Below are 15,818 nucleotides of genomic sequence, written 5' to 3'. Positions count from 1 at the left end.
TTCAGCCTTTTTCTGTCCCAATAAACAAGAATACAACTCCTTCCATCCAGTAACTGCTGGATTGAAACAATAGCGATTCTTAATATCTCTATAGTATGCCCTCCCCTTTTGTGGATAATTACTGTCTTCTGCTTAAACTCAGAGGTATAACTCTAAAGGCAGAATTTCTGGTTCTGTGGGAGTGAGTACATCTAAGAATGGTTGTATGGGTACTTTTTTAGTGCTCTTTAAATCACAATGTAAACCATCTTTTCCTCAAATAAAACAGTCATCATTGGATCAAGATGGGAATCTGAGGTCAACTAGGCTCTCCACTTCCTTAGCATTTACACAGGCATCCCCTGGAATTCCTCCAGGCCTGTTCTCCAGTGAGTGCAAAATTGTCAAGGATCATCATGGATTGTGATGGCAAGATGTGGTCTCTCTGTATCTCTCTGCCTCTTTCTTTCTCTCTCTCTCTCTCTCTCTCTCTCTCTCTCTCTCTCTCTCTCTCGCTGTGTGTCCCACTAAGGTTGTCTAGAATGGATGCTATTTGACAGCCAAGATCACATTCCAAGGTGATACACTGTCACTAGTTCACTCAGAGACTGTACTAAGTATTAAATAATGACAGCACCCAAACCCTAATCTATCATCCATCTTAGACAGGTTTGAATCCATTTACTGGCTGGGAATCAGGTTGTTTCTTAAGCCTGCTAAACCACAAGTGACCAAACCTCATATAAATACAGTAATGAGTCAATAGCCTATGACAAATGCCTATTACTGTGGTAGCAGCAAGTCAGGAGCACATTTAGTGACATTTATGCAAAGAGAAAGGAACAATTCTGCCAGGCATAAAAGATGGAGGAAAATGGAATCAATGTGAGGATGAAATGTGGCAAAAATCAGGAGGAAGACACTGTAACATCAAAGATACTACTAAGAAAATATACATTTTATCATCATGGACAATTTTCATTTTCCCAAAGCAATCTCTTAAAGCAAGATGATAGAGTGGAAAGAATATGCTAAATTTAAAAAATAAGGGAAAGACCTCTCTATCAGAAATGTGGAAAGGAAGTGTGAGCTTCATAAGCGAGAACAGTGAGAGGCCATCTGGAAACACTGACTTCCCATTTTGACATACTGCATTGCGCACAGTAGGTGCCTCGTTTCATACGAATGGATTATGACCCCATGAGCATGCTGGAATGTGTTTTACCATTTCCCAAGCCTCTCTTTTATGGGTTAAACCTTTCTGACCAGTATCACAGTGTCTCCAGAAATGCGGACTTCTGTTTCTGGTGCAGCTTGTGCAGTTCTGCCTTAATTCATTACAGCCAACCATGCCTGAACGACAGGAACAAACAAGATGGACAAGTGTGGCTGTGAATGAACCATTTTACTGCAATTAGAAGTTCACGGAGAATAAATTATCCTCTAGTTCAAGCTGTCCAGCAGTAATTTTCATTAATAATAACACTTCAACAACAGTCTGCTTCCCACAGCTACAGTGAGTGCTAGAAACTTTATTATTACTCTTGAAGCAGGAGTCACATCCCAGACGGCCAGCTCAGATCACCATATGTAGCACAGAGAGGGCTTACATGACAAAGAAGCCTGAATGCATAACTGTCCATGAAGTTCACTGGCTAGATGAGCAGGTGGAAAAAATCCAAGGATTTCTCTCCTTCCAGCTTTCACTTCTAATTTATGCTAAATTGTAAATGATTTTTCACATTAATGAGTAAGTCCATCTTAAAGGATACTTTCCACCCTAACTGGTTTGGCTCAGTGGATAGAGCGTCGGCAGGCAGACTGAAAGGTCCCAGGTTCGATTCCGGTCAAGGGCATGTACCTTGGTTGCGTGCACATCCCCAGTGGTGGGTGTGCAGGAGGCAGCTGATCGATGTTTCTCTCTCATCGATGTTTCTAACTCTCTATCCCTCTCCCTTCCTCTCTGTAAAAAATCAATAAAACATATTTTTAAAAAATAAAAAAATAAAGGATACTTTCCTCTCTACTTGCCTCATTGAGGACATCTTTTACTCCAGCATCCTTATTTCCTACACATGACCACAAGGTTATAGAGGATTTGTGATCCACAAAACAGATTTTTGTGGATCTCTATGTCTCCACATATTTGGGTTATACATATACATATACATGTAGCATATACATATATAGCAAGAGAGAGAATTCCGGCCAATAGTTGATGCTGGCTATTGGCTAAGAACCTCTGTGTCTCTCCACATGGGCTTCTTCATGTGACTCTCTACAAGGGCTATTTGGGGCTTCTTTGGAGCTTGGTGGCTAGTATCCTCTATAATTTTCACTAACACTATGATCTTCAAATTACTGTTATCTTTAGAGTCATAAAACATTTATACATAAAACAGACTTTAAGGAACATCTAGCCAAATTTTTATTTTATAAATGAGGAAATTTGTGCCCACAGAGGTGAGGCAACTTCTCCATAGATATATGCCTATTTAACTGGTGAAGCTTCCAGTACTTCTGACTCTAAGTATAGCTTAGTAGAGTTTGGATTCTCCAAAGAATTATTAGGAAAAAGAAAAGTGTTCATAGTCAAATACTGAATTTAACTAACAATTTAGTATGGTTTGTTTAGGACTTCTCAGAAACTGTATTTTGTACATTGGGAATCACTAAAAGTGTATTTGTTACTCAGAGTTTTTTAAATTCATGTGGCCATACAATCTTTTATTCAGAGCACAATTCTCAGCACTGGTTTTCTTTGTTGTACATTGGAAATGCTGATAGGATTGTATGGACAGATGAATATAGATGCAAAAAATCCTCAACAAAATACTAGCAAACCTAATCCAGTAGTACATTAAAAGAATCACTAAAACCAAATGGGATTTATCCCTGGAGTGCAAGGAAAGCTCAATATATGAAAATGAATTAATTTGATACACCACATTAACAAAATAAAGGATAAAAGTCACATGGTTATCTCAATGGATGGAGAGAAAGCATGTGACAAATTTAACACTCTTCCATGAAAAAAGGTCTCAACACAATAAAGGCAATATATGAAAGCCCACAGCTAACACTAACTCAGTGGTGAAAAACTGAAAGCTTTTCCTCTAGGATCAAGAACAAGGCAAGGAGCCTGGTTGGCATGGCTCAGTGGTTGAGCATGGACATATGAACTAGGAGGTCACAATTTGATTCCCAGTCAGGCCATATGCCTGGGTTGCGGGCTTAATCCCCAGTGTGGGGCATGCAGGAGGCAGCTAAACAATGATTCTCTTTCATTATTGATGTTTTTTATCTCTCTCTCTTGCTCTTCCTTCCTCTTTGAAATAAATAAAAGTATATTTTTTAAAAAGAACAAGGCAAGGATGTCACTCTTGCCACTTCTATTCAGTATAGTATTAGAAATCCTACCCATAGCTAGTAGACAAGATAAAGAAATAAACGGCATCCAAATGAGAAAGGAAGAAATAAAATTGTCCTCGTTTGCAGATGACAAGATCTTATATATGGAAAATCCCAAAGACTCAATAAAAAACTGTTATAACTAATAAACAAATTTAGTAAATGTTTAGCTTACAAAATTAGCAAGTAAAAATTAGTTGCATTTCTATATACTAAAAACAAACTTTCTGAAAATAAAATTAGATAAACAATCCCATTTACAATAGCAACAAAAAGAATAAAATAAGAATAAACTTACTAAGGAGATGAAATACTTGTATACTTAAAACTATAAAACACTGGAGTAAATTTGAACACTGACAATGTTTGGTAATATTAAGAAATTATTGTTAATTTTTAGGTGTAATAATGGCATAGTAGTTACATTGTTTTAAAAGAATTCTTATCCTTTGGCTATTCATATAGAAATACTGATAGATACGATGCTGAGATAACTATTTGCTTCAAAATAATTTAGCGTAATGGAAAGTGGTGAGAGTTTATCAATCAAATTTGGCCATGAGTGGATAAATACTAAAGTTGGGATTAGGTCCATCCTCACTATTTTTGTGTATCTTTGAAATATTCCATACTAAAAACTTTTGTTTAAGGTGTGCTTGTTGTGAAAGCTATCAGTATGTCAGTGACATATGCAATTGGATGTTCAACAGATGATTCTTTTTTTAAAAAAATCTTTATTGTTGAAAGTGAAAAGAATTTTTAGGGATAAAATAGGCAGGTTTAGGAAGTTTTAGGAATTAGGGGGTCCATGGGAGAGAACCACAGGGCTGCAAAGCTGGGAGCTGCCCAAAGGTAAACATTCACAGAATAATAGAGCTGCAGAAGGTATACATTCACAGAATAAGGGAGCTGCCAGAATGTATACATTCACAGAATAAAGGAAAGGAAGCCACTCATTCAGAGAGGGAAGAGGCAGGCCAGAGGGAATAGAAAAACAATAAGGGAGAAGAAGAGGGGAACCTCACTCGAGATTTGGGCTCTGGATCTGCTATAGTGACCAATCAGAGGGGATATCAAGACACACAGAACTGCAGCCTTTATAAACCTTAGAAAATAAGGGACTTAGTGAGGTTCTCTTGCTCCCTCCCCACGTGGGATTCTGTGCTTGTTTCTCAATAAATTTCCACTTTTTCCTATACCACCTTTTGTCTGTGACTTCATTCTTCAAATCTACCTGGACAAGAACCCAGGAAGCCATCATTGTACCCTGCCCAGGGGAACAGCATGCGTTCCAGGTCAATTTTCAATTTCCATGTTTCAAAAGTATTATACATGTCCCCTTTATACCCCATTGACCCCTTCTAGCCTGCTCCCTTCCTCTGCCCCCATTAATAGATGATTCTTGATAATTCAGTTTTGTTTTGTTTTTCATCTAATGTTTGGAAGATCCACTGTCAAAACTAAGGGAAAGCAATAGGAAATGAAAACCATATTGAATGTATATGTTTGCCCTAGTGAAAGAAGCTCCAGATTTCAAAACTATAGCTAAATAGTATGCCCCCAATCTAAAATAAAAGACTAGCATCTTCTCATTCCCATCTTTCCTATTGGCTGTACTGCCACACTGTGCTGAGCCCAACGTAATAAAGGGGAAATATTGTATGCACATGATGAATTTTTGTCTTAACTCTGAGAATGTGTAGTAACTGTCTGCCTTTGGTATCTGATAAAAGGAAGGCATCTGTCCAGAGGAGATATCAGTCTACTGGTATCTTCCTTGAATTTTATTCTTCATTCCTAACCAGATTTAGCTTCTATGTATTGCTGAATTGGATATGGATGAGGTTTAACAAGTGGAAATAAGTACTCTTCTTACCCCCACATGCCAATCATAAGTACAATTACTTTAAATGTGCAAATCTTTAGATTAAAGACATGGGGGCTAGAAGTGTAATAGAGAAAGTAAAATAAAGAAAGTAAAGAATGGAGGGAGAAAGGGAGGATAACAGGAAAGGAGGAAGAGAAGAAAGAAGAAAAAGTTGACCCTTCTCAGCAGAATGCAGAACATTTCAATTTACTAAGTTTGGTGCAGATGTTCTCATAAACCCACGAAGAGTGGAGCCAATTGCCCATTAAAGATTTACCAGCCATTCCTAATCTTCACTGTGCAAAGTGTCCTTTGGAGATTTCCCTGTACTAGTTGGTGAGGGTTATTTTTCCTTTCAAAGTCGTTTATGGTCACTGAGGAATCTGAACTCTAAGAAATGGATTGTTGGTTATAAAACTAAAAATTTACATATGATTACAGGCTTTGTCAGATCTCCAATTGTCCCAAAACACTCTAATAGGACCTTAAATGTGTGCAAAAAATATTTGGGGGGAGACCAGTTACTGGAAAAGTTAAATAAATAACATCCTAAAACCAGATCATCTCCCTTTGTTTGGCTGTAAAAGGGACAGTTACTTAGGAATAGTAGTCTTTTCCTCTTAAACCCCTATCTTCAGATATGCAAAGATGTAGCCATGCCTAAAACACTACTTCCTGTCTTCTGAGATAACTGAACTGAGAAACTCTAGAAAAACCAGTAACCCTCTGAAATGTCAAAACAGCCTGATTCAAATAGTTCAATTATTCACGGTCACATTAATTATTTCAAAGATATATGCTGACTGATGGCATACCAAGTTCGACACCTAATAATACGAATGTGATGAAGACAGGAAGGACTTCTCCTGGGGTACACAGTCCAGGGACAAATCAAGGAATAAGTCTCATCTAAACCCTGAAAGATGGCTATAATTTGACCAAACAAGGTGGGACATTGGGCAGCCTCTTCAAGTGAATACATGGATATAGCAAGTCCTTGGAGATCTAGAATCATTCTTGCAAGGTCTCTTAGAAGGGGCCGCATCCTTTTCTCTTCACTCCCATTTCCAGGGTTCGTTTCAAAGAGAGTGGAAAGAAGAATACAATTATTGAATGATTTGGGGAATGCAAAAAAAGTGACAACAGACTCCCTTCTGGAACCCTGGGAAACAGCATTTACACCCATTCAGTCAGCAATCAACAAGATTCATAGGGATCCTTGTATTCCAGGCATATCTTTATAGGCCTTTCTTCTATGCCACTAAAGCAAGGCAGCAGTGGGGGGGCCAAATGGCTTCATGGGATTTCTGGGGCAGAGGTCCTAAGATTTCTTCAAATGATATGCTGGAGACTTGGAGACACTGACCTTTCCCCTCGTTCCTACCTTTTTGGGTTACAGAAGTTACCTCTGAAAAGAGAAAGGAGAGAGGGTATGAGGGGAGGGAGGGAGGGAGAGAGAGAGAGAGAGAGAGAGAGAGAGAGAGAGAGAGAGAGAGAGAGAACAAGTGCCCCAGTGTGCCTTGCAATCATGATAAAGGCCACAGAAGCAGGAAGCAGCATGAAGGACCAAATGGGTGAATTGTATATCTCAGGAGAAACCAGTGCAGGACAAGCAAAGACCAAGGAGTAGATACTATCTCTTCACTATTGCTGTGAGACTGTGAAAACATTACAGTTTAGATCAGTCCCAGGAAAAGGGAGAAATTATAGCTTAATGGAGTTTAAACCAGAAATAAAGGAAACTCAGAACTGACTTAGATTGTGTTGTTTATAAGCAAGGAGTAATGGTGTCTTTGAATATATACTTAGTTGAGTTATATAAAATAAAGGTCTTTTTTTATACATCCAAGGCACTTGAAAATACTGCAATCTGTATACATACAATCTCTCTCTCTCTCTCTCTCTCTCTCTCTCTCTCTCTCTCTCTCTCTCTCTCTCTCTCTCTGTTTATGTGTTTACAAACATAACCAAACGTACTTGAATATTGGACCCTTCAGAATAGCCACCTTGGGAGATTCTATTTATGATGTTGTCATTGTTCAAACTCTTTCTTAAACCTTCAGCATCATTTTATAAACCATACAGGAAAATCAATCCCATTAGTTTATATTGATTCTCCGTGTTTGATTATAAATTGTAAAAGAAAAAAAGTAAAAAGAGACAGAGAGACAGAGATAGAAAGAGAAAAATTATTTGCTTAAATCATGGATTTATTCACCAAACTTGGCACAGGCCAGTTCCAAAACTCAGCAAACAGGTCACATTTATTAGCTCTGTATAATACCGAAAGAATAAAAGCAATCCCAAAGTTGTTTTAAGCAATGACTACTGTTTTGTAATACATGTGTTGCCAAGGTGACTATTTTGAATGAAAACATTCATTTGGTTGAATTAACATATTTGTGAAAAACAAGAACCAATCCAAAAATGGCCACATTTCTTTATAGTGATGGCTATTCAAAACAGCTTTTACCAAATGGCTATTTCCCTTGAAATCACATGCTCTCTGCCACCGTGTCAATCTCCAGAATGTCTTCTATTTCTCCACACTTTGGAAAGGGCTCTTTCAAAGAAGCCACAGCATAAGCGCTGTCGTGCAAAAGAGAGGATAGCTTGAGTGAGTCCGGGTCACGTAGCCTGCACTGTCTCTCATGCAGGTATCTTTGCATTTTTACAAGCATTACTCTTAATCTCATTTTTCATTCCCATCTTGCAACTTTATGCCTTTCTATTGATCTTAGTTCGGCTGCTTAGAGACACCAATGAGAAATGCTGAGAACATTCAATAAATAAAAAATATCCACCCACCCTGTACGTGATTCCTCTTTAGAAAATCATGCAAGTAAAGTTGTGTTTTCCTGCTCCCTGTTCGTTCTTGAGACCAAAGCCTATGTCGTGCATCTGGAATTGACTCCAGGGATGGGTAGAGGGTGTTCTAAATTTCAAATCTCAATCCTGGTTCAGAAGCCCAATATTGCCTTAGAGAAGTTGCCATCTATAATTATTGATTACCCCGCACATACTGTAATTGAAGTCACATCTACAAAGATCTCAGTTTAGATTGTAGCGTTTGTGATTTTTCCTGAATGAGAAATGCACTTATTTGTATTACTTCTATATTTTTTTAAAGTTGTTTAAAAATGAGAAAACACTCTCCTATAGCACATATTTTGCTAGGTTGAATTTAGCTAGGAATCTTGGTATATCGGTGCATATTTCATTCAAATGATTCTTGTTTTAAAAAAAAATGCAATCAAAGACTACTGGAGAGGTGTTTTTTATCAAACATTTAAGTTAATTCAGGGATCAAAATTATATCCTTCATTTCTGTACTATAGACAATTTAGGTAAATACCATTGAGTAGTGTGGAAAGAATTCTAAGCATCAGAAAAGTGAGTTCTAGTATTTGCTTTCCAAGCTATCTGGATTTAATTTTATTTCCCCCAGCTTGCTTTATTTATTTGTTTGTTAACTTTATTGGGGTGACACTGGTTAATAAAACTATATAGGTTTCAGGTGTACAATTCTATAATACATCATCTGTATATTGCACTGTATGTGTTTACCATCCAAGTCAAGTCTCCTTCTATCACAATTTATCACCCCTTTTTCCTCCTCTACCTCCTCTGACCCCCTTCCCTCTGGTGGTCACCATACTGCTGTCTGTGTCATCTATGAAAATGAAGGGACTGACACCTGATCTCCACTGCTACTGATTTTTTGGAGCTTCAAGCACAAAGTGTGAAGGTATATTTTCATAAGCACCTGCTGCACTTCGCGGCAACTTCATCTGTCCCTCTTCCCCCATTTTGAAGTCTCTTAAGAGCATTACCAATATTTGGTCACGGAGAGCAGAGGACTGAGGAGAGAGCTGAGAGGCTGCACTTGGGAAGCAGTCTCAATTAGACTCAAATTCTAAATGATGAGACCCCCCAAAACAACAACAACAAATAAACACACAGCCTAACTTGATGTGATGAGAAAACAGCTATTTTGAATTGCTGCCTGGGAATTTGACAGTACAACAACACTGCTCACACCACAGTCTACATTTAGATAAGAACTTCAGTTTAGGATTCTACCACAAGTTCCTACTTTGGTTTTCCCAAGGCACCTGTTGTTTTTGGTTCCATTTTCATATTCTTTTCTTTTACATTTTCAATTACAGTTCACATTCAATACCATTCTGCATCAACTTCAGATGCACAGCAGAGTGGCCAGAGAACCACGCACTTCACAATGTGGTCCCCTACCTTCCCCACTGATACCTCAGGCACCCACCTGGCCCCACACACAGCCACCATGACAACTGGCTATATTCCCCATGCTGCAACCCACACCTCTGTGACCATTCTGCAACTGCTAATTTGTACGTCTTAATCCCTTCATTTTTTCACCCAGCCCCAAAACCCTCTCTCCACTCTGACAAGAGTCAATCTGTTCCCTTTATCTATGAGTCTGTTTCTATTTTGTCAGTTTATTTTGTTCATTAGATTCCACATATAAGTGAAATCATATGGTATTTGTCTTTCCCTGACATTTCATTTAGCATAATACCGTCTAGGTCCAGACATGCAGTCACAAAAGATTTCATTCCTCTTTATGGCCAAGTAGTATTCCATTGTGTATATGTAGCACAGATTTTTTACTTTTTTAAAATAACCACACCCTATCCAGTTTGGCTCAGTGGATAGAGTGTCAACCTGCGGACTGAAGGGTCCCGGGTTCAATTCCAGTCAAGGGCACATGCCCAGGTTGCAGGTTTGATCCCCAGAAGGGTGCATGCAGTAGGCAGCCAATCAATGATTCTCTCTCATTGATGCTTCTTTTTTTTTTTTAAACATATTTTATTGATTTTTTATAGAGAGGAAGAGAGAGGGATAGAGAGTCAGAAACATCGATGAGAGAGAAACATCGGTCAGCCGCCTCCTGTACACTTCCTACTGGGAATGTGCCCGCAACTAAGGTATATGCCCTTGACCGGAATCGAACCTGGGACCCTTTAGTCCACAGGCCGACGCTCTATCCACTGAGCCAAACCGGTTAGAGCGATGCTTCTATCTCTCTCTCCCTCTCCCTTCTTCTCTGAAATCAATAAAACTATATTTAAAAAATAAAAATAAAATAACTATGTACAGTTGGGCCCAATAAAAGTTAGTAACTTCTATCCCAACCAGCTTATAAGTAATAGGTTCTTGCTACCCTGCTTTCTATCTCCTGCTCTATCATGACCTAGGATGAAGGACTACCCTTCCCTGGGCACACTGCACCAACCAACCCTGCCCCACCCTGTTTCTGGGATCTCTAATAAGTCATGTGACTTTGTTTCCTTTAAGTGAGTGTACTGAAATTGTACCTTTAATCAAAATGACCCAAGGGTTTTCACTTCTCCCAAATGAGAGCTTGGATACTAAAGGAGACACCTACCAACTCCATGTGGGCAGCTTGTACCTCCTCAATCAAGCAGGTCATCATCTGCATATTCTTAATTTAATACACCAGCTGCAGGCCCTCCAACGCACTTGACATAAAGAAAAAAGGAATGTATTGGCTCGTACCATTGAAAAGTCTAGTTATAAATTGAATTGCATCACCTCAAAATTCCTATGTTCAAGGCTTAACTCCCAGTATCTCAGGATGTTATTGGATGTGGAGATGGGGGCTTTAAAGAAGCGTTTAAGATCCATATGGGTGGACCCTAATCCAACCTAACTGCTGTCCTGATAGAAAGAGGGAATGGGGACACACAAAGAGATACCAGGGGTGCACATGCACAGAGGGAGGACTATGTGGAGAGGCAGCCAGGGGGAACCATCTGCAAGCCAAGGAGAGAGGCCTCAGAGAAAACCAACCCTGAAAGCACCTTCATCTTGAACTTTTAGCCTCAAGAAAATAAATGTCTGTTGACTAAGTCACACTGTCTGGCATTTTGTTATAGCAGCCCTAGCAAGGCAATACCACGCCCTTCAGGACTGAATATATTATTTGAAGAACCCAATGAAAAATGATAATGTGGCACCCCTGCTTCAACAGCAGGGAAACAATTGCCACTATAAACACTCTAACATTATACTTTTATTTCCTTCATCTCTGGCCTTCCTCTAACTTGTCACGGTAGTTTTGTTGTTTGGGGGTTTGTTGAATGATTTTTTTTAGTTTTTGCTATTTAAATGATTCCAAGAAAAGGAAAATTAAAAAGTTAAAATTAACCTGAATATTACCTCTATATTTCCTCTATATTATACAATGCCAGTTTTAAATGTAAATGTAAGATCATTTAACTCACATGCAGAATCATCAAAATTGCACAATTATATTTTGTAGCCTGTAGATGCAGATGTATGTTATTCTTACCAGAACAATGGAAACGCTGCAGAAACTAACTCAAGTGTTTTTATTTCACTTCTTGATACACACGCATTCTACCCTGGATTTATCAATGAGTATGGAAGGACTGAAAGGTTGTCCTTTCTTTCCCTTTTCTTCCATGTCAGAATTTTCAGTGTAAGTGGTTGACTAACACAGGAAAGTTACATACAAGCAAGACATGATCTGACAGGGTGCTTTGGTCAGTTGTGTTTCTTAGAATGCCACTGTCTTCCTTCTGCATTCAAAGTAGATTCTGATTCAAAGGGGAAGCATGGCCTCTCAGGACTGTCAGCACCCCTGCTTACTCGGTCATAAACATGACAGGCTTGCCTTGTACTTTCTTTGAGTCTCACTGAACCTCTACACACCGGGGCTCACTAGAATTCTGTGCTTCTGCTTCATCGTGAATGCTATATGCAAATGGGGTGCCAAGGAATGGCAGGCACGTATTACGTGCACTCCTCTGTTCACATGCATGCTCTATGGTCCCATTGAACTTCACTTACAAACACAAGTTCAAAAATAAATGTAGTAAGATATTCAAGATTGCAGCAGCTGAGCAATAAACCAAATGCAGGGTCTGTCTGAGCACAGGGCCCTGTGAACCTGCACAGGATCTAGACCTGTGAAACCAGTCCTGGTCCCTTGATGTGATGGTATGGAAAGCTCATCATAGCATCAGAACTCAATGTCTCTTTTCCCATTATCTGCTCTACTCATGTCCATGTTCCAGAATACTTCATTCCAATGCTTCTTTTTGCATTTTCCCTGCATTGTTACCATTATCATCACAAATTTACCATCAAATTACCCCAGACCCCAAAATATCATTTCTATTTCTAACTTTCATGAAAGAATTACTTAAAAACATTGCAGTATCCAGCATTGTAGCTGGTTTAGCTCTGTTCTACTCAGACTTCCCATGAGATGTCACTCTGACAGGGGGTGGCCAGAGAGAGGAGTTGAGGTGTTAGGTAGTGGAGGGAGAGTGAAAACAAGGGTGAAAATGAAGTCACATTTTCAGATATACACTATGTTTGTCCAACTCCCCCTGGACCTCTGATTCTTGGAGCACCTGCCCTACCCTGGGTGGCCTAGTTTTGTCAAATGAAGAAGAGGGAGGCAGAATTGAATGTGTTTTCATGGAAGAGCTTTCTCCACCCATGTGGAGTACCAATTATTATGTCCCACCTCCCCCCACACACATACTCCCTAAAAAGCCACTAAAGAGGAAGTAGCTGGCAGAGCGCAGCAAGTACCCACAGTGAGGCCACCAACTACTAGGGTCCAGCTTCGCAGTGTGCCCAAGACCTCCCCAAGCAAATACCATCACTACCAGACACCCTTGTTGGAGCCTCTAGGTATCTCCAGAGCTCCTTATAGAGCCTTTAGAGTCTGCATTCTGAAGCTTTTAATTTACCAAAGCCACAGTTTTGTGCCCTGCCAAAGAGTTCACCCATTTTGCACTCTGCACTGCCACACAAATACCAAAGCAGAGTAGCCAGGCACTTGTAGGTCTTTTGGTGATGCCCATGGGGAAATGCTAATAGAAAAAAAAACAAACAGGTTTTATGTATTTAAATTCCATTGACTACCAAGGCTAGTGATTAGGGCAAGTTTGGGTGCCTAGAACACTCTTCTCCAAGAATTTCTTCTCTGGACAGAGCATACATAAAGTTGATGGGTCTACTGTGCAAATAGGCTCCTGATGAGTGGTCTCACTGGCCTAGTTTTACCAAAAGGAGATGTGTCCAACTGTCTCCAGTGACAGCATCTTAGACTCAGGGTTGGAACTCACTAGCAGCAATTTAATTCTAATGATGAATTTGGACAGGAAAAGGTCTGAGCTTGAGATATTGTTCAGAACTGAGTGTTAGAAGGATATAAATTAAAGAAATATTGCTCTATTTCTCATAGAAACTTCTGTCATAAAAGTGTTGAAGTTAAGTTTTATAGAAACTTAGCCCTGAATGAGAACTTAGATGTCATCTAGTATAATGCCTTCTTCTTGGCAGTTAGTGAGAGGCAAACTTGGAAATAGAACTCAGGTAATTCTTTGCTTTTTCTCCTCATGGAAAAATCACAAGAACAGGGCAGAGATTACTGATGCTCTTGTAGCTTTGGCATTAACCACATTTGTCTTGGAGTATGGAAAACTTGCCCTCATACCATCCACTTCTTGCTCTGCACTCTCGAGAAATATTACATCACTTCTTACTCTGAACTCTCATGAGAAATATTAGAGAGCTGTCAAAATCCTGCAAATTTTGATTGGCATCTACTCCTTAGGTCAATATAACAAAGCCAAAGTCTTACAACTTATTTTCCATAGCAAGTACCCTGACTCCTCCAGTTTTTTCATTGATTTTTTTTCTCATCTGTGATCCATCTAGAAGAAATGTTCTCATCTAAATAACTTCCTCTCACATTTACTCTATTTTCTGAAAACTAAGATAAAACTCTAGAAAACTGATGAACCCACATCTCTTTAAACTTCACAGCTCTCTCTGACATTGACCTCACCTCCAAAAGTAGTTCTCCAAAGGTATAGAAGAATTTTCACAGAGCAGAAAACAATAAAGATTTAGGTCATTTTCATAATGGAGAAACTGAAGAAAAGTTAAGTAGGAGTCAAACAAAGACACCGTACGGACATGACTGAGAAATGTGTGATTTTGTTTCCAGGCTACTAAACAGAGCCTATATAGAGAGTGTTCCAAAAAATGTGTACACACTTTAACAGTGGATAGCTCAATTTTGAAAATGAAATGTATTTTAATAAATACTGCTTTTATAATTATTCAAAGTGTGTGCATACATTTTTGGGACACCCTATATTATTTACAGAATAATCTTGCTGACCCTTTGCTCTCTATTTATAATTGTAAAGATCAGATTCTCTTTGAGAGGTATATGTGTGTGTATCTTTGTGCGTGCGTGTGTTTGGATCATGGCATCTAGCCTGAATAAATAGTGTGCTATTTAAGACAAATCTAATGCTTCCTGAAAACTAACTCAACAATCTCATTCAATTCTGCCTCCCTCCTCTTCATTCAAGTGACAAAACTAGGATCCGCAAGACTAGTCCCCTAGGTCACCACCTGAGTGATTTAGTTGTCAGCCTTTTTACTAAAACAGCCTACTTGGATCTCAATTAGTGCTAATTATTATAGGGACTCCCTTACCCAAATGAGGAAATGTCTCCCCTGATAAAGTCTGTGCTATATAAAAAGAAATTTAAATGTGCCTGTGCTTATGATGCAAACATCCAAATTTTAAGTGAGTCTAATATCTGACCTTTAAGTAGAGTAAATGTTAAGACTCAACATGACAGAAGTATACCCCCATAGCACCCAAGTCACGAAGAGCCAAAGACAGTGTTGGTGGGAGTACCTTTATACATAAAAGATTAGCTGCCATCGGCATCTGGCATGGCACTACAGTACAGGAAGTCCAGGCTACTGTTAAAGAAGCAGCCCAGCATGAAAGGAGCCATGTCTCCCTTGTCCTCAACTCTGCCACTTCTCACTGGGTGCCAGCTTCACCAGATCTGCCCCTAGTGCCCAGCTGGCCTTCTACTGACATTTCCTCTAAGGCTGGGTTTCTCAGCCTCAACACTGTTAATACTTTAGACTGGATAATTATTTAAGTGGCTGTCCTGTGCATTGTAGGGTTGTTGTTTTCTTGCAGCTTTCCTGGCCTCTACCTACCAAATTCCAATAGCATCCGCTAGTAGTACCAACTACATCATTTCAAGATATTACCAAATGCCCCCAGAGAAGGAGGGGGGAAAACTGCCCTTGGTTGAGAACCACTCACCTACATCATAGAAAGTGAGGTCAGGAAGAGGCCACAGGTAAGCTGGCTCTCAGAGGATGACTGTTAACCTATATGGTGGCTCACTACTCTCACAGAATTTGTGTGGAAATTTTTTTACCTGTTATACACAAATGCACTTAAGTACATATAGGCAACATTTTATTTCAGGGACCCCTTCAAGTTCAAGAATTCATTCATGCTCTAGGGCACTCATTCCTCTATGTCAATGTGGTAATTTTTCATACAGGACTTTCCCAAGAAGCAAAGCAAAAGCAAAATAAAAAACAAATACTGAAAATGTAGAAGTTCAAACACAGACAAGTTTACAAGCTAGAGGCATCTTAAAGTAACTGAAGTCTAATCACAAAATGG

Source organism: Myotis daubentonii, chromosome 2, assembly GCF_963259705.1.
Source record: "Myotis daubentonii chromosome 2, mMyoDau2.1, whole genome shotgun sequence".
Classification (NCBI taxonomy): Eukaryota; Metazoa; Chordata; class Mammalia; order Chiroptera; family Vespertilionidae; genus Myotis; species Myotis daubentonii.
This window is presented reverse-complemented; position numbering follows the sequence as displayed.